The sequence below is a fragment of the Anguilla rostrata genome, chromosome 15 (genome assembly GCF_018555375.3).
Source record: "Anguilla rostrata isolate EN2019 chromosome 15, ASM1855537v3, whole genome shotgun sequence".
Taxonomy (NCBI): domain Eukaryota; kingdom Metazoa; phylum Chordata; class Actinopteri; order Anguilliformes; family Anguillidae; genus Anguilla; species Anguilla rostrata.
The window spans coordinates 6,050,300-6,071,104 of record NC_057947.1 but is presented as its reverse complement, the minus strand read 5'-3'; the positions used below and the strand labels follow the sequence as shown (position 1 = coordinate 6,071,104).

Genomic DNA, 20,805 nt, shown 5'->3' with positions numbered 1-20,805 from the left:
AGGTGTGTAATTTTTGAAGGTTTACCAGGATATTAATCAAATAATTCAACACGACATGACAAATGAGTTGTTTTGAAGACTTTCTTTATTGCTCATATCACGGTTGGTCAGCAGTACAGTTCACCTACAATTCAAAACAACAGCACAGCATTTGTGACCAGAGAGGTAAGGATCCCCCTTAATCCAGCACAATGTTCCTCCCCTACACTTCCACGGTGACACACGGTAACCTGGTGAACTGGGAGACTGACCCAGGGTGCCGAAAAAAGAACAAAAGAAACTCCCAGTAGTGAGATTCTGCCGTGAAATGGATTCATCTAAACTAAAGGACCAAAATGTGTGGAAATGCAAGAACGTATTTTACAACCTTTGACAGTTGCCGTGCAACATCTGACACTACTTCGACAGCATGACAAGGAGAAGCCAGTTCAGGGGTCTTTGTTAGAACACGCTTCGTACCCTGGGGTCCCCCCGCGTCGTGGCTCTCTCTCTCCCGCTCAGCTCTCAATCAGGCCCAACGGCCAAAATGTGGAGGCTTTAACAGGACCTCTGTTCTTTGAAGATGCCCAGTTTATTGCTCTCAATTTAACTGAGGCAAAACCGCTTACTGATTTTTATTTGACATCCTGATATTTAGTATACAAATTCTGTGAGGCTGACATGCTTATTAGACGCAATTACACTAAAAAAAAAAGATATTGCCGTTTTCTATGTATTTCTGTGACCATCTATCCCTACAATTTGGTGCCGCTGTATCGGTTAAGCATAATAGCTTGGTTAATTTATTCACACCATTGAACAACTAATTATTAAGAAGAACGCTTGCCTGCAATACTAATTCAGTTAAGGGAAATAGAAATAATCCACAGAAACACCTTAATTGTATCCCAGCTGTTCTAACAACAACACTCCTAACAACCCACATAAATTTGTAAGAGGATTTTACAGTGCACACAGAAGTGGTGTCAAATCAATATCAGTGTTTAAAAGCTCAATCAAATGCAACTAATAGAGAACTGAGCTGGAGCCACCTCTTGTACACAAGGCAGGACCCCATTACAAGAATCGAGAAACACGGTGTTAGGTTACAAGCAGCAGACTGAGAATTCAACCGACAGCCAGAATCGTGCCAAAAACTGAAATGCACCAACTACCTTCCCACCTGGTAGTCCACAGAATTACAGATATGCAGTATTATTATTACTAGAAGATGGACTAGGCTTCAAGCCCTGCTATAGACTGACTTCCTGCTTTGCACCACTGTGTTTAGGATGCAGCTGTCCATGCAGGAGACCTAGCTTCCGTTGTTCATTAAAACATGAAAAAAACCCGGAAGTCCCTGGCTCAGTATTCACGTAACTTTCAATACACCCCCCCCCCCCCCCACAAAGTCATCCCTCAAATGTCCCTGCTCCACTATGCAAGTTCCCGGTCCGTCACAAACCGTGAAGTAGGATACCCCAATTAGTAACGGCTCCCCCAGTGATGCCAGGAAAGTGGTCGCTCACGGCCGGTGAGTGACTGTTTTATAAAAAGATTCGACGACGGCTTTATTTTGGAAATGTTATTCCCTGTCCAGCCCCAGTGCACTGTAACCCTGTTGCAGCTCAATGAATGAACAGAGAGCTGGACAACAAGTGGAAAGCTGATGTGTTTGTACACCACACGCTATCACAGAAACTCACTGAAGATAACAACTCTACGTAATCCAAATAGCAAGAGATTCTCTACTCCTCAACAATACGTTTTTTATCAGATTGGCAAAGAAGTTACTAAAAATGATTTCACCTATAATATGTCAGTTAGGTGTTCCTGTAAATTGTTGATGGATCTTTTTGCACTGGCAAAGTTATAAAATCATCAACTGTACAAAGCTACAAAAATCAATAAATTATTTTGGGGGGAAACCATCAAGCCATCACAAAAAGTCCACCCAAGTGCTTTTAAAACTGCGGCATTGTCTCAGAAACCCAGTCCTGCTCAGTGCCAAACTACTGTAACGTTGCTCCAACCTTTCTGAAATGAGACTGAACTGATCGCTCCACGCGAAAAAAAAGTTCATGATTTTTCGCAGACGTCCCGGTGAAACCGAAACCTTTTATTTAAACACGGTCTCTCGAAGAGTCCTTGAAAGATCGAATGAAACGGAGAAAAACAAGCCACCCTGGTGCGGGCAGGTTTTCCCTGCATGCTTATGCATACTGCAAGGCTTGGCTGTGTTGTCAAGCAAGGTTTGCATCAATTCTCTGTTGTATAATTCATCAAATCTGAGTTCCTGTTTTGGAAAGAGCCCACTTGTGTTACAAGTGCTCAATCAGATCAGTGGAAATGTAGGACCAGCGGTTCGGATATTTCCACTGCTGATTCAGTTACCGTAGATATGTTTTCTGAAAGTCATTTCAGTTTCAGAATTCTTGTAAAAAATAAAATAAAATAAACGGGCCAAGTGTGTTGTGTTGATTGAAGACTGACATGCTGGCAAGTGTCCAGTGTTTCCACTGCGTGGAAATCAGACCTGGGTCAAATACGTATTTGTTTTGGATTCAAATACTTCTCTGTGCTCTATTGATCTTGCCTGGTGCAACTGAGCCTGCCAATATGACCAGAAGGCAGGGTTTGTACTTTTGAGAGTATTTCATTGGTTCCAATACACCAGACAAGAACAGTAAAGCGTAGGAAAGTATTTGCATCCAAAACTAATACGTATTTGACCCCAGGTCTGGTGGAAACAATATGCCCCCACCTGTCATAACCCATATTTCCATTTTAAGAGGACTGTCCTGTCAATGCGATGTGAGTGTGGCATTTGTGACTATAACTACATTATACACCGTTTTGAAACATTGTCATAAAAGTGCATTTTATTAGTTCTCATTTTGCCTTAAGAGACAAAAAAAAACAGTGAATTTGAGCATGCATAGCCCAGATGGTCCTCAAGGGACAGAAAAATGCTAATTAGAAATAGCTAAACCATCGAGTTAGACCCTTTGATCATGTACCATCATAACTTTAGTTCAAATAAAGGGAGTCTGCACATTGCAGGATGGAGAGAAAATCCCAACACTGCCAGCACTGCTTTCATCCCATCTCTACAGACTGGATACATACAGGCCTTTGCTTTCTTATTTTCTAAACCCCTCGTCTCTCTGTGCATTGACTCATTCATTCTGAAAGCGAATTGGCCTTTGTTTCTGAGAGGTAATTCAAATTGTTACAGCACAGCAGAAGAGGTTACAGAGAAGACTACTCAAAGACAGAAGTCTAGATTTGAACTTGTATAGTTCAGAAAAAAGAGCAGTACAAAAGGCAGAGACATCTGAGAGAGCCACTGTCCCACAGGACATTAGCGTAAGTTGGTGAACACAGTTATTGAAGAAAGTAAAATCAATGAATTAGTGACTCCACTGCACATTTTAGCTACAGTTATCAGTTCTCCTTCCCTTGCAGTGATGGCCCACAGACTAGCACATACATGGATGTCACACTCAACACTACACATAAAAATCAAGAGCCCGTCTATGTGCTTCTGCAGCTGGTCTCCTGTTCTGAGATCGTATCACTTGTGAAAGAGGCTGGTAAGAGCAATTTGAGTCACTCTCAAATCTCTTTGCTACACATAAAATCATTTGCTTAGTTTACAGTTTTCAGTAAACAACACTGTCTACTGGCTTTGTGATCGGTAATCTAGTTGCATTTCTGCCTGATTTTTTTCCTTCTTTTTCATGTGACGTTTCTTGAAACGAGTACACTGTATCTTCACGCTGAACTCCATCAAGCAGGCATGTACCCCTTCAATCAGTCTCCCAACTATTTTCAAAACTGCGATAATCATAATTATTATGATATTAAAATCTTAAAAGGGGTCCACTCAAAAGGAGCCCAATAAATGTTGTACAGTTTCAAATACTGACAGACTCATTCCACTAAAAAAGTAAGTCGGACTTTAAAAGTTTTGTTTTAGTATTTTTTTCTTATTCCTTATTTCTTTTATTTAAAAAAATAAAATAATGATCAAAACTATCGGTTTTACAAGGCATATAAAATGAGTAAGAAGGGAAATGAAAGAATGAACTGAGGTACCCTGATGCCTGAGGTAGGTAGATCACGATGCCGACAAGCGAACTCTCCACACGCACACCAAAGTAACGCCACCGTCTGCCTGTTCACCTGATTCAGTAAAATTCATCGCCTGTATACGTACACGATTACTCTTTTACCTTTGCAATGTAAAACACTTCCCTTCGATATGACATGGCAGTGTTCCACCAAACAAAGCATCTTTGTTTTTTTTAAACAAAGGGAATTTTTGTTTTGCTTTTTTTTCTTGTCACTATATTCTCATGACAAAATAGGAAAAATTGATTCATAAATATTTCTTTCATTTTATATGCACACACACGCACACACACAAAACGCACAAATACATATATTCAAACGTGCGCTCAAACACACGATGCACACAAATGCGTACATTCAAATATGCATGTCTGCACATGCGCACACACACACACGTTGCGTTTATTGGTGCTGACTTTGAAAAGCTTGGAAACACAGCAGAATTGACGGATGTATCAGAATGGGATTTCACTGCTCTGTGCTTCCAAGGCGACCACAACTAAGCACAAAAACCATGACATTGTTTACCTGTACTTGGACCAAACGAAAGCAAACGAAACAAATTCAAACGGACCGAACTGAATGGCTAAACCTTTACAGGGAAATGTTTCAAAAAGGCTGTGTTTCAAGCAATCACAGCTCTCTTAGCTTCTTGAAGGAGAGATGTAAAGCCAAAGGCAGCTATGTTTGTGTGTGTGTGTGACAGTGTGTGCATGTGTGCGTGTGTGTGCCAAAGCGTACTAAGTGCTTCACTGTTCCGTTTCATAAACGCAGTGCCAAACAGGCGCCTTAGGTCACAGTTTCTCACTCTATTTGACTTCAAGACTCAGCATAAGGCAAAAATGTGCTGCACATTCTATTAAAATGAGCCTATGGCTCTTGGCTACTTCTCAACAAATAAAAGGTGCACCGTGTTAAGACGTCAGTTTTACAGTGGTTGTTCTTTGTGGTTATTGTTGGTATCTTTGTAAAAGACATCTCCCTCTCTAGGCAGCCAATTTGAAAACAGCTTCCAAACTGCATTTCCTCAGACAACACATATGTACACACTGTATGTATATAGTAGGATTAATAGTAGGATTAGTACCTTCTTAGTCTTTGCGATGCATTTTTCTTCGTTATCCTAATGGTTGAAGTAGAAGTCATCTCAATGCCCAAAATGCTGCCGATTAATTAATAGTTAATGAAACTTTTTTTTTTTTTAAAATCCAGGTGAAAAAAGGTGGGTCAGAATGAAAGCAGCAACATACAAGGGCGACTGAAGAAATCGTCACAAAAACATTTGAAAGGGACGCCACCCCTGGTGTTGGCATGCATGAGGTTAAGTGACAAGGATTCAAAACAACCCATAAAGATTTCCAAGTTTTTTTATCACCTTTTCTGCTTGGATGTTTCCTTAAAACATTTTACTTCAAATGCATAGCAGACGTGCTCAAATGTGTTTGGCTGTGCCCTCTGCTATTGCCTGTGATGAATCAAATCTAAACAGCCTTTTTTTTGCCTGCAGTATGAGAATAAACTCCATTCATTACCCTTGATTAATATATATTATTGTTCCTAATATATATTTATATATTAATACTGCTAACAATATCAAAACTTACAATCTGAATGTCAATGCCTTTGCTTTTAAGCCCCACTCTCCCACTGTGTCATGAAACCGACTTACATTAATACGACTTTTAGTCTGTCTGTGTTAGGCCTATGTTACTCCAGCTAAAGGGGCAGCATTACACGGGACTACGGAATACTCTCTCAGAATCGTTTCTCTTTCGCACTTTCGTCTGCCGCTTTCGTTCGGAAAACGTCCCCTTTCGTCTGCATTCTCCAGTTTCGTCTGTGTTGGCAGTGCACAGGAAGCCCACGGGCCCTCGGCTCGCACATTCCACGAGTAAAGTTCTTTGGTTTAGTTCCTCATGCTTTCCTCCCCGCCCCGGCTGCTCTCCTCTCCTCTCCTCTCCTCCACCTCTCTCCGGGTTCGGGAGGAGCTACATTCGTCGGCCGATGCTCAGCGGCGCCGCTCTGCTGGTCACTTGGAGTGGTGCGGCGAGGGAGCTCCCTGCTTGTGTTTCTGTTCCTGCTGTTTGACCTGCTGAATGATCTCCCTGATCTTTCGCTGTGCGGTCTGCAGACAGGAAGCACAGAAGGAGAAAGCTGTGTCCACAGGAAGTGGAGCGCATCCTACAGCAAGCATTCCATCACAAGAGTGAACAACGAAGCTAATCATCCCACAGTGATGATCATTGCAGCCCCTGAGTTTCACTGTTTAACCACACTTTTCAGGAGTTCCAAAGAAACCATTTAAATTGAATACATTGATAAAAATGTTATCATTCAGAACACAAGTCATAAAACATCTAAACATGTTGCTTTTCAATAGAACCGTCCCTTCTATTTAATGATTTGATCATTTTCCAATAAAAAAGTGAACTGATTCGATTCTTGTTCAATTATGCACCTTAGTTTGGTTCTAAACATTGTAAAGGAAAGGAAATGCAATCCTTCTGTTTACAAAATCAGCAGCACATACCTGGCTGGCAAAGAAATGGCCGATTATTTTAACAAAGACCTCATCGTTTTCATCTGGAGTTTGGTCCCTCGGTACAATGACCTCTGCGCTGGTGAGGTTCTGCAGCTCATTGACCTGCAGGGGGCAGTATTACAACCACATTGCAACCACATCAATATCAGAAGCGACTAAAAAAAACCCTGTTCAATCAGTCCTGTTACAATGAGTTCAAAATGATTCACATGGCTGCCACGTAAAATATAAATAATACATATGTGAATTCGTTTAAAAAATAAACATAGCCAAATCATTTAACTGCCGTGTGCAACGGACCGTCGCTCTCGTACGTACGGTTTTCCCTCCCTTGCCGATGATGCGTCCCGCCGCAGAGGAAGGGACTTTGATGTGCGTCTCCAGCTTCACTTCCTCCTTCGCCGTGAAGAAGTTCTCCTCCTTCAGCTTCCCAAATATCCGGCCCTGAGCCTGGGTAAGAGGCATATAAACGAAACCGCGCGTCTAAGAACTCCGTAAACGCTTAGGCACGGCCGCGTCCACGACAACGAAGGCCTCGTTCGGTCATGCACACACTACGGACTCACCGGTCCTCCTCGCGTGAATCGTACGCAAGAACGTCAGCATGTTTGAACAGACATTTGGAACCACTGTGAGAAAAATAAAAAAAGGTAAAGACGGCAAGAGCGGTAGAGCTCTACCTTAAACTGAGCTTCAGGGGGCCCTGTGATGATGACCATTCTCTCAGGCACGTCGAGGCTTTCTGCTGGGGCGATCTGGAAAACACAGACCGACCGGCGCTCTCAGACCACGCTCGTCTCGCAAGGCTTAAAGCCGAAGGGCTTCCGACAGCCAACGGCACGGAGCCCTGCTACTCAAATCATGGTCCTCAAGGGCCGAGAACTGTTGGTTCTTCCACCCTCCCTTTACCTGGGAGTCATGTGTGAAGATGGTCTAGCCAATCAGTAGCACTAATTATTCAGCTAATTACCTGGGAGAAGATTTGAGTATCCATGGTATTGAGAGCATTTACCACAAAAAAATGTTAGTTAGTAATATTCATTTCATTTCAGTGAAACTGTAACGTCACTCTTCAGCATAATGATTGGGGGACATTCAGGTAACTGCTTGTTAATAATTACATGATGCTAAGTTTTCGATCATGCCACCACACATTTATACTGACTTATGAAGTAAAGCTCAACCAAGGAAAATATTTTCATCACAGAATATCGCCTACAAAATATCCACCGATATCTCACTACCAGCACGGTAAACAAGCAGCCTAAAAGAAGAGAACTACAGGAGCCCAGATGTGAAGGCCTTCAGTAGGGAAAAGAGCAGAGGTCCATTCACTCTGTGGGCAGCTGCCTGCCCTGCAGCCCCGGTGCAGCCCCGGTGCAGCCCTGGCGCTCTTGCCCCAGGCAGGGCAGCGGCAGAGCGGGGCACCAGGGCCGTGTGACCCGGGTCTCCTACCTTTATGGAGGCTCCCGCGAAGCGCGCCAGCTGCTTGATGTGCTGGCCCTTCTTGCCAATGAGCGCGCCCACGGCCTGAGTTGGAATAAAGAGGTAGACCACTTCCTGTTCCGGAGCCTGATGGGAGAAGACCCGTACATTCAGATCTGAATTTTCAGACTGACAGACAGACAGACATACGCACGCACGCACGCAAACACATCAATTGCCAGATGCAGGCCTCCCCGATGTACACATGCACACATACATGCACATGTGTACACATGCACAATGAACATGACAGAGAAGGAAATGGACCTCCAGTAGAATCAGCACCATACAGTCTGCACCCTGACCCCCCCCAGTAGAGTCAGGCTTTACGATGTTCACTCTGGCCCCCCCAGTAGAGTCAGCACCATAGTTATCCACCGTTGTCCATTCCCTTTGAACTGGAACACACACTGGAGACCCAGCACTAAGCAAAGTAGGATAAACTATGAGGAGAGGAGAAATTGCTCTTCTAAGGTTGATATCCAAAGAGAACTTCTATAAAACAATTTGTTATGTAATCAAATATTCCCATCCATGACTCAGACTATTTTAATCGCAGAGCATAGTCTCCGTCTCCAGCAGAAGATAGCGGTCCTTGCAGCTCACTGCTAAAAGGTTTACTGGGTGTTTTACGCATTCAGGAGATGCATATCTGCAAGCCTGGCTTTGTACCCACTAATGAGCAGAAACTTTCGTGTGGGGGAAAAGTAATTGTTTCCGGGAAAAAACATTTTCCCACCGTACTGCCACTGAAACAAGCTAGAGTAGAGTAAGGCTAATAAGCTGAGAGCCTTATCAGCTGAAGGACACTTGATTCTGAAGTTATGGAAAGCAGTCTACAGATCACAGATGTAATACTTATTGCACCCTGATCAGCATAAAACCATGACTGAATGTCACATCAATGATCAAATTAATATAATATATAATTAATATAATATAAGTTTTGTTCCATGTCCTTTACTGAACCATGTCCTGTGCAGATGAGAAGAGGGATTGAGGTAAAAACAGACAGTAAGAGGGCTCGCCTTACTGTGTGCTGGTGGGATAGGGCACTGGTAGGCGGGACTCCATACAGCCGGCCCAGATGTGAGGAGTGACTCTGTACAATTAGAGAGGCATTAGTCAGGGCATTTATTTAGGGCTGTCCTCCCTTTCTCATCAACAACCCCCCCCCGCAGATTCTGAATACTGTTAGTCTTAGGGACGTAAACAAATGGGCAGTAACTGGTGGGAGGAGAAGTCTATCATATGCACGCACACACACACACACACACACACACACAGAAACACACACACAGTATAATATTCTTTACACTTGTGACTCAAGGTGGTGTGTTCAGTCAGTGAGAAGAGCGCTCAGTGAGTCATGCCTCCATCAGGGAAGGGGAATTCAGCGGTTTTCCAGAAGTTCTGAGAAATAAGTTCTCCATCGCCCCTTTCCGACAACTGACTACACACTACGCTCTCTCATTGAAACACATCGCCAGGTGCATCCCTCGCTCCAAGAGTCACAAGATAAAATAGTTTTGCAAAGAGGCCACAAAATTTGAATCTTGACAGAATCGTGGACAGATTAAATCTGTACCGGCGAGGGTGCGCTGCGTAACCAGCAGAGGGCGGTGTTCACTAACCAGATAGGCACCGTAGCCGGTGGGGGGCGTGGAGGCTGCTCCACGTGGTCCGGCTGCCGGGGGCGTCAAGACCGACAGGCCCGTGGAAAAGATCCCCAACGCGTTCAGGTTGAGCCCCGGGATAAAGTTGGCTTGTTGCTGTAAGGAAGAAGAGAATCAACCGTTAGCCCGGCGTACATCTGTCAACGTCATCAGCACAGAGAAAACGGACCACCTGCTTCCCTTCAGCCACTTCCAGCACAATGGCCACCTGCAGTGTCCTCAGTGTTACACTAGATGGCCCCATTCTCTGGAATCAGATTCTCACTCGGAAAAACAGCCTGTGCGAAGTAACAGAACAGGTCTATAACTTTCATAATGATAGGGTGGAAACCACATTTGTACCATATAATACATATTCTTTGAAAAGGGACACTCAATTCATAGCCGTGTGCACATACACATTAATTTCTGCCATAAATGCCTGTTTTTAAGATGCAACATCTTTGAACAAACAGACGGCAAACAAATAATTATTTCTACTCCTTTCACATCCTGTTTATTGTCTCAGTCCATGGGGGGGGGAGGGGGGGTGATGATGTCATGAGAAAGAGAGCGGAGCTGATGGAGACGACCATCCAATGGATGCCGGGTCATGTTGTTGCGGTTGCAGCCCATGTAGCGGTAAACGAGTGAGTCAGAGATGAGTCCTGCTATCCGAGAGACACTTCACCCCCCCGCGCCCCCCCCCCCCTCCCCCATCCCCACCCCCCCACGGCAGGCAGGCAGGCCCCGGGGATGTGGCTCAGACCGCCTCCGCCTCTCCCTTTCTCGTAAGATTCGCTGAGATGCGGAGATAAGCCTCCCCCGGCTCTACCAGCCCCTGCAGAACCTGCGTTGGTCACCGCGGACACTCCCCAGCCTTACCAGAAAGTCAATTAAACGATATCCTCAAACCGTTAAACACAAGGCTCTTTGATGAAGGGGGGGAAAAAAGAGTTTAATAAATTAGAAGGTTAATATGCCAACATTGTGTTTGTGCACTTCACCACCATTTATTATTACAAACAATGTGAGCTAATGCTACCACTACCATCCTCATAATTAAAATAATTTGGTGTTAAGCGCGAGGGCGAATGAGTGATATGAAACAAAACTCAAAGTACAAAAATAATGGGCGATCCTAGCAAAAATTGTTGATGGCTGTTAATTACAGAAAACAATTACAAATCAGTTCTAGGCAACCTCAGACTGATTAAGTGCTCATCTCTGAACATGGTGCTGACACACCCCCACTCACAACAGCTGTCCTCGCCTGCAACTCCTGCACCAGACCTCTTCAATCAGCACTGGTATCACTCACACAAACAATTTACTATTATAATAATAATTATTATTATTATTATTGTTATTATTATTATTATTACTACTGTTATTATTTTTATTATTATTGTTCTTGTAGTTATTATCATTACTACAATCAATGTTGTCATTGTTATTATTGTTCTTGTAGTTATTATTATTATTATAATCATCGTTATCATCATTATTATTATTATGCCTACTACTATTATTACTATTACTATCATTGTTACTACCATCACTATTATTATTATTGTTATCATTAGTGTAGTTATTTATTATTATTATTATTATTATTATTATTATCATCATACGTTTACAGCAGCGAGGTCGTTCTCGTAGGCCTCCCTCAGCTTCCTCATGATGTCCTCCTCAGCTTTGCAGCAGGCCTGTATGCTGCCCTTCACCGTGATGGTCCGCTCGGGGTTGTAAATGGTTAAGTCCTGCAAACTGTGAAAGAAGAAAAAAGACACAAACCCTGAACACGAATCCCTAAAAGTGTTCCCACACCTTCCCTTCGTGTCTCCCTTTCGCCTCGCCGTCCCATTAATATAAGAGAATCTGAAAACGGTCGAGCGTCATTCAGCCGCGATAGGCCTATTTCACAAGATGGCGACCAAAACCGGATGTAGGGATACTTTGTTTCCGGTTACCGTTGCTACGGACGCAAGTCCATTTCTGACAGCGAAAAATTGAGCCTAAACAGCGACGTGTGTTCTCACAGTCCCTGATAGCTCTGCCAACGTTCACTGTCCGATGTTATCCGCATTGTCGAAGCATTGCCAGTGAACGTTAAGCGGTCTAAACTGGACAAGGGCTATAAATTCTTTTTTGAGAAGTTTATATTCGGTTATGAAGGTAAGTATAACGTTAGCTCTGGTTCACAAGAAAATAGCTAGCTTGCTAACCACATCAAGTTAGCCGATTAAAGAGATTTTGCACTTCGACATAACATAAATTCTTTTCTGGAGGCGACTCCATTGTGTTTTCGTAGCATGAAGCAACATCTGCTGTCCGTTAACAGCGTCTCTGTTCCTCTCGGTTGTCCCGAAAATGAATGAATAGGGAGCCTGACAACTGTGAGGAAAAGCGATTCTGTTAACGTTGACGGTCAGCAGGGGAGGCAAATGCTATGTAAGTACAATATGTTAGGCTCCACAAAATTACTTATGTTATTATACCGAAGTGAAATATCTCTGAACTAAGTTTTGTACTACTGTTACTATTTTGTGACATGCTGTTTGTGCTGTACTTGTTCTAATAAAGATTTATATTGCTTGTCAGATCGCCTGTGTAATGGTGTTCAGTTCACTACCGAGCCGTTTGTTTTCATCGCTGATAAAAACTACCCACACATTTTTAAATCAGCTGATATATCTTAAGTAGGCTTGTCGCGATGTCCGTCAATACATTTTGTAATTACAATTAACAACTAAAATAAACGTGCATCTGCATATTCAATGTTGAAACTGCAGATGCACTAATGCACTAGCTGTCTAAAATGTAATTTGCTAATCATAACATAACATATAGCTCGCTAACTGATTTTATGACATTCCAAGTTCCAGCACACACCAAACTACGGAGGAAGAGGTCTGCATGCTATTTCGCCGAGGCTCTCAACCAGGCGAACGTTTCCCTGCTCCTGTTTACAACCTGAGGCACTTCTCCAAAGCGGGCAAAGAGTACAGATGAGCTGCTTAAAATCTGAATAACACGCGATGTCGGTGTTTGAGGTGCTTGGCTAAGTTAGCTAGCTAGATGCGTTTCCTCTTTCAGTTTAAAATGAGCAATGACAGTGTTTCCAAATGTGTTTTTGACAATGTTGTCTTGATTATATAACCAAGGGCAAAGTATTCACACACATGAATTATTTTTTGTTTCTCAAAGAGTGGTAGAGCCTATGTTTGGTGGAACTGTCATGGCAGGCGCACTGCCGCTAGCCATCTTTCCCGAATATATAAATTAAATTCTGAATATATAAGTACAATTTCTGAATATATAAATTCAATTCTGGATATATAAGTACAATTCCTGAATATATAAATTCAATTCCCGAATATATAAGTACAATTCTGAATATATAAATTCAATTCTGGATATATAAGTACAATTCCCGAATATATAAATTCAATTTCCGAATATATAAATTCAATTCTGGATATATAAGTACAATTCCCGAATATATAAATTCAATTTCCGAATATATAACTTCAATTCTGAATATATAAATTCAATTCTGGATATATAAGTACAATTCCCGAATATATAAATTCAATTTCCGAATATATAAATTCAATTCTGGATATATAAGTACAATTCCCGAATATATAAATTCAATTTCTGAATATATAAATTCAATTCTGGATATATAAGTACAATTCCTGTATATATAGAAATTCAATTCCCGAATATATAAGTACAATTCTGAATATATAAATTCAATTCTGGATATATAAGTACAATTCCCGAATATATAAATTCAATTTCCGAATATATAACTTCAATTCTGAATATATAAATTACAATTCCGAATATATATATAACTCGGTTTATAATCAGGCATATCACAAGACAGCCGTTTTTACTTTTTGAATAATTTCTTTTTTTTTCTTCATGGGCTACTGAATGAGAAAAACAAGTTTAACATTAGCATCAGTAAAATTTGACAGTACAATCAAGGATAAGCAAACAAAAACGTTAAATAATTAAAATTTGAATGAGGCAATAATTCGGACTTCATTAAGGGGTCCTTATTTTCTTGGTATTAGGACCTTTCAAGTAGGGGCACCAAATTTCACAGGGAATGGCCCAAAGAGCTAGAGAAATAGAAAATAATCTCTTAACCAGCGAGAGTTTCATAGAAACCCTTGCTGCAGCATGCGACAGAAGACCGTGTTATGGCTCAATGGCAAGCTCCAGCGCACACCAAACTACGGAGGAAGAGGTCTGCACGCTATTTCGCCGAGGCTCTCAACCAGGCGAACGTTTCCCTGCTCCTGTTTACAACCTGAGGCAATTCTCCAAACCGCGCAAAGAGTACAGGTGAGCTGCTTAAACTATTTGAATAACTTGCGATGTTGGTGTTTGAGGTGCTTGGCTAAGTTAGCTGTATTGCCTACTGTTAAAGATATAAAATAATAAAAATATTAAATATACAAAAATATATAATTCACTGTCAAATCAAAATCAAACAGGCCTAGTGATTGTAACAGTTCTAGTTTTTTCCATTTTCGTACCGCACTCTAGTCTGAGTTGGCCTGCTTGAGAACGGCTAAAAACACGAAAACAATTCATAACAGGTAAAGATGGCTAGCGGCAGTGCGCCTGCCATGACAGTTCCACCAAACATAGGCCCTACCACTCTTTGAGAAACAAAAAAATAATAATTCATGTGTGTGAATACTTTGCCCTTTGTTATATAATCAAGACAACATTGTCAAAAACACGTTTGGAAACACTGTCATTGCTCATTTTAAACTGAAAGAGGAAACGCATCTAGCTAGCTAACTTAGCCAAGCACCTCAAACACCGACTTCGCGAGTTATTCAGAGTTTAAGCAGCTCATCTGTACTCTTTGCGCGGTTTGGAGAAGTGCCTCAGGTTGTAAACAGGAGCAGGGAAACGTTCGCCTGGTTGAGAGCCTCGGCGAAATAGCATGCAGACCTCTTCCTCCGTAGTTTGGTGTGCGCTGGAACTTGGAAATTCCAAGTTATTTTATGACATTCCAATGGAATGTCATAAAATCAGTTAGCGAGCTATATGTTATGTTATGATTAGCAAATTACGTTTTAGCCAGCTAGCTTGTTAGCAAGCACATATTTGGATATTCAATGTTGAAACTGCAGATGCACGTTTATTTTAGTTGTTAATTGTAATTACAAAATGTATTGACGGACATCGCGACAAGCCTACTTAAGATATATCAGCTGATTTAAAAATGTGTGGGTAGTTTTTATCAGCGATAAAAACAAACAGCTCGGTACTGAACTGAACACCATTACACAGGCGATCTGACAAGCAATATAAATCTTTATTAGAACAAGTACAGCACAAACAACATGTCACAAAATAGTAACGGTAGTACAAAACTTAATTCAGAGATATTTCACTTCGGTATAATAACATAAGTAATTTTGTGGAGCCTAACATATTGTACTTACATAGCATTTGCCTCCCCTGTTGACCGTCAATGTTAACAGAATCGCTTTTCCACACAGTTGTCAGGCTCCCTATTCATTCATTTTCGGGACAACCGAGAGGAACAGAGACGCTGTTAACGGACAGCAGATGTTGCTTCACGCTACGAAAACACAATGGAGTCGCCTCCAGAAAAGAATTTATGTTATGTCGAAGTGCAACATCTCTTTAATCGGCTAACTTGATGTGGTTAGCAAGCTAGCTATTTAGCTTTCTGGTGAACCAGAGCTAACGTTATACTTACCTTCATAACCGAATATAAACTTCTCAAAAAAGAATTTATAGCCCTTGTCCAGTTTAGACCGCTTAACGTTCACTGGCAATGCTTCGACAATGCGGATAACATCGGACAGTGGACGTTGGCAGAGCTATCAGGGACTGTGAGAACACACGTCGCTGTTTAGGCTCAATTTTTCGCTGTCAGAAATGGACTTGCGTCCGTAGCAACGGTAACCGGAAACAAAGTATCCCTACATCCGGTTTTGGTCGCCGTCTTGTGAAATAGGCCTATCGAACTGGAGAGACCAGGGTCCCTGGGTGACTGGGTGCTAATGGAGATCGAGCATCGCTGACTGGGAGCGTCTGCCATCTATGACTGGGAGTCCACAGCGGCGGGACTCAGCTAGCTTTCTCCCGCGGGCAAGGAACATGGCCCATTAAAGCCATGAGTCAACAGGTTTCTCATAACGAATACACAGTAATCACAACCACAAATCTGTGTGCATTAGCCTGAGCAGTGATGCTATCTTGCGTGTTTCTGAGCTAATGAGCTTTGATGATCAGGCCAGTCAAACTGACTGTAGAGAGCCTCACTCAGTGTTAGTCGGGATATGCGTGTGATTTATCTACTTGGGGCAAAATTTAGCCTGGAGACGCGATGACCTTGGCTTCATAAAGCTGTTTTCCATAAGGTCTGTTACAGTCCAAATTAACTTCAATTTACATCCGCAATCTGTCACAGGGTTTATTACAGCATTCATGCCCATAATTGATATGAACTCCTCATTTCAACATCGTGAACGTATTGCCCTATTAGAATAAACTAAACGGAGTACAAGACGGTCAACTATGAGCACAGCACAGCAATGTGGTGGAGTAGAGACAGCACTGGGTTTATAACCAGAATGTTGCGAGTTCAAATCCCAGAAAATAGGGAATACACCTGTAATGACTGTTACATTCTTGAGCACAGCCACAGTTGCTTACATACAGGCAAATAACCCAGCATCATAAAAGAATGAGACTGTGTGTGAAAATATATGCTCTGTGATTGGCCATGGGTAAGGGTGCCTGTGAGGGTCATAAAGCAGGGCAGGCTGTAGGGTGCTCTGGCTGGACACTTACGAGGAGATGGTGATTTTGGTCCCTGTCTCTTGCTCGATCTTTTTCAGGTTGCGACCCTCCTTCCCAATAAGCCGCCCAACCAGGCTGTTGTGCGCCAGGATTTTCAAAGGAATCTGCTCAGCTCTGCAAAGGAAAAGGCATCACAGTATCTGCGGTAGTCCTATACATGGGATATAAAGTACACTCAGGGGCCACTTCCTTAGGTACACCTGCATGTTAATGCAAAAAAACCTGCTCCTCCAAACAGCGAATTGTGGCTGCAACTCGATATGCAGGTACGATAAAGCGGTTTAGACGCTGTTTGAGCAAACATTACAATGGGCATGACGTGATCTAAGCAACCTTGACCGCGGTATGATCGCTGGAGCCCAACATGGCCATTCCAGCATCTCAGAGACGGCAGCCTTTTCTGGGATTTCCATGCACTGCAGTGTCTAGAGTTTACAGAGAAAGGCGCGATGAACAAAAAGCATCCGGCGAGCGTCGGTTCTGAGGACAAAAACGCCCTGTTAATGTGGGAGGTCAGCGGAGAATGGGCAGACTCGTTCAAGCTAACAGAAATGCCACAAATGCTGGAATGAAAGCTGTTTACATCAGCGGTGTGCAGAAGGGCATCTCTGAATGCACAACGCATCAAACCTTGAAGCGGACGGGCTGCAGCAGCAGAACGCCACACCGGGTTTTGGTTCTGTCAGCTAAGATTAGGGAGATGAGGCTACAGTGGGCACACGATCACCAAAACTGTGCGACCGAAGACTGGAAAAAAACGTTTGCCGGTTTGACGAAACTCCATTTCTGCAGTGACATGCAGACGGCATGGTCAGAATTTGGCACAAACAGCACGAATCCATCCAGCCTTGTGTCAACCGTGCAGGCTGGTGGTGGCGGTGTAATGGGGTGGGGAATGTTTTCTTGGCATATATTAGGCGCCATAATACCTATTGAGCCTCGTTTGAATGCCACAGTATACTTAAGCATTGCTGCTGGCCATGTGCATCACATTCTGGCCACAGTCTGCCCATTTTCAAATGGATACTTCAGTAGGATAATGCACAAAGCATGCATCATCTCAAGACGGTTCCACGAACATATCAGTGGCGTCAGTCTAGTCCAATGGTCTGCACAGTCCCCAGATCTCAATCCAATAGAGCAGAGCTTTGGGATGAGGTGGAATGGCAGGTTCAAAATAGGATTGTGTGGCTGAAAAATTAGCAGGAGCTGCATCCTGCTATCGAGAAAGCATTGACCGACATCCCAACAGAATGGTTCCAGCACCTTTCTGAATCCATCCTGGAAAGATTTCAGGCTGTTCTGGAGGCAAGGGGGGTCTTACATGGTCCTTGATAGTTGTACCTAATAAAGTGACCGCATCCACTTTTGTGCACTTTCGTACGTCGCTTTGGATAAAAGCATATGCTAAATAACTGTAATGTAGTATATGCTTGAGAGAACTTTATAAAAGTAAATGTTTGGAGATCTGGTGTAAAGCGGGTACGTTTGTGTGGGGAATTTGGTTTGTATTGGCTAGGAGTTCAGATGAAGGTTAGATAAGGGAATCCAGACTTACACCTTGGTCTCATTGGCCTCCTTCTGCATGATGTCCAGGATCATGCGGCAGGCGGAGGAGCAGCCCTCCGGGGTGGAGTGGATGGTGACGGGCTTCTCTGCCGCGCCCGCATTCTCCTTTCGATGTATGTCCACCCTGGGACAGACAGACACACCAGCCCTGAGATACAGACACCAGGCTCACACACAGCCTGGCCAACCAAACTGCAGCCTAGTAACTGGAGCCATAATGGCCAACCAAACTGTGGCCTAGTAACTGTAGCCATTGCTAGAAAACCAAACTGCAGCCTAGTAACTGGAGCCATAATGGCCAACCCGGACCTATGACAGATTGAAAGCTGTTACTATGGAGGGGAACTGTAGGAACTGGCAGTACGGTTGGCCACCAATGTGCATAATGTACAGTGCCGGCCTTAACTGAAACCTAATGGATTGGTGTCTGTTTGGTGCAAGCAGTTTCTTGGATAAAGGTGAGGCCACTGCGTTGCCGATGATAGGCCCTCCACGACGCTGCGTCGAGGTAGCCTGAGATAGCCCACAACTGCGGCGAGCAGCGAGCGAAGTCCTGCTGCTGGTGCCGGGGGCCCCCGGGGCCCCCCGAGGGGCCGGGCTGAGGGCCGTCCTGGTCCCGCTGCGGCCGCCCCGCTCGCCGCGCCCGTGGGGTCTGGGGGGACGGGGCCGCGTCCACGTCCAGGATGTACGACACCCGGAAGGAGTAGTCCTCAAACTGGTGTCCCGTCAGCTTCTCGATCGCCCTGGCAACACGGAGGGAGGGGTGGTCACACGCTCACACGTGGAAGGAGGCGTCTCTGTGATCTAGTCACTGCGATCAGCCATGACACCATCAGGTCCAAATACTGAACAATGCTCGAATAATTACCCCCCACAGGCTTTAGAACACAACCACATCTGCTGTTACATCACAGGTGTGGCAACAGTGCGGACGCTCACAGCACAGTAGTGAGGTGAATTTAGTTTTGATTTGTTAACATAATTTAGTTGGCATCCTTGCCTTTAGTGGTGTAAAGGTCAAAATGGCCGCTTAACATTGATTTTTCTATTGGGTAGCATGATACACTGTACATAAACGCAAGCTAGCATGTATGTCATTGCACAGTGAAAATAAATGCCTCTAGCTCAGAGTGCTTACGCTTTAGCTTCCTCCTTGGTTGCGTACGTGACGTTCACCACTGCTGTTTCTGTATCAGTGTTAACTGTGGAGAGACAGAAAGCCAGACGGTTAATAGCGTTTATACCTACTCATTTGGAAAACGCTCCTTGGCCAGGCAGACAGCAGTACAGACACAGGGCTCATCAAAACAAACCAAATATTCCACCAAACGGTCAACAAGCACCCGGCCCGGAAACTCATTCTCGCTAAGCTCTCCTCCGTAGCAGCCCGGCGATGAGGAGTTCTGAGAGCATGAATCAGACCCCCCCCCCCCGTTAAACGGCCCGCTGTTCCTGAGCACCAGCGGCGCAGCCCCAACCCGAGGCAGGCGCGCGCGGCCTCCATTCCCGTTCCTGGTGAGTCACGCGCACGCGGCCCGGACACCGGAGAGACCGCTTTGCATTACGTTCACCATTTACCCGACAGGCACCCTTATCGCGTTCACGCTTCATAAACGCACGCAGCCGAGCATGCCCAAGGGTGCATACCGGCAGAGCAGCAGGGGCGTAGGTTCAGAACCGACAGCCCTCGGGCTACAAGTCAAGTCCCCTTCTATCCACCATATGCTACTTGCTTCTAGTTTGCATGCATAATGGAAAAGACGTAGGAGACTACTGCAGATCCACTGTCAACATCCCGGGCCTCATGGACAATCAGCACACAGTCCAATAAAGAGGACTAAACTTCCAGGTGTGTCTGCAAGCTCTCTGCCACGCAGGGCAACGATTCACAGCTTAACAAGATCTCTGTTCGTCTGTTACTTCATTCATTTGTGTGTGCACAGAGCGAGTCTGTGTTGTACTCAACATCTGATATTACCAGGTTACACAAACCTTACCAATGCCTTGAAATTTGGGTTGACTCATTGCACATCTCAATTAAAAAAATATCTCAATAAGATGGCCCCATAGTCACTAGCCCCTAGCAAGGATTGCTCCACAGAGAGAGGTTTCATTTCAGAAGGTCCTAATAAAGACACCAATGGGTAATGTCAGTGTAAAGGGTTAGGATTGTGATGTCAGCGTAAAGGGTTAAGGAGGGTAATGTTAGTGGTTGCGTGGGTTGAATCTGGCACTTGGCCAATGGTCTTGCATTCAGTACCACAACTGGGAGGGGGTTGGGGGGGGGAGGGGGGATTGCGTGGGACTTAATTTTTGTCTTCCCAGAAGTACGGTGGGTGCTTGGATCCTCAGTCACCACCGATGAGAAACACAGGCAAGTTTCTCAGGGAAATGATGGGGAGGGACACTGTCCACTTTAATAACCAAAACTCACATGCTTAATCTTGGCTGCTCTAAGTGTCAGAATTTGTGCTGGGGTGCTGGGGTGATTTTCCAGAAAGGACATGATTAACCAGTGCCCCCCCCTCCACCACCAAGCATTTACCCCCCCCTCACCCCCCCAGG

General features: G+C 43.9%; 1 pseudogene; it reads right to left on the bottom strand.

Moving 5' to 3' along the window:
• Positions 1 to 67: 67 nt before the first annotated feature.
• Positions 68 to 20,805, bottom strand: part of LOC135240373 (insulin-like growth factor 2 mRNA-binding protein 2) — a 60,405-nt pseudogene continuing 39,667 nt past the window's right edge.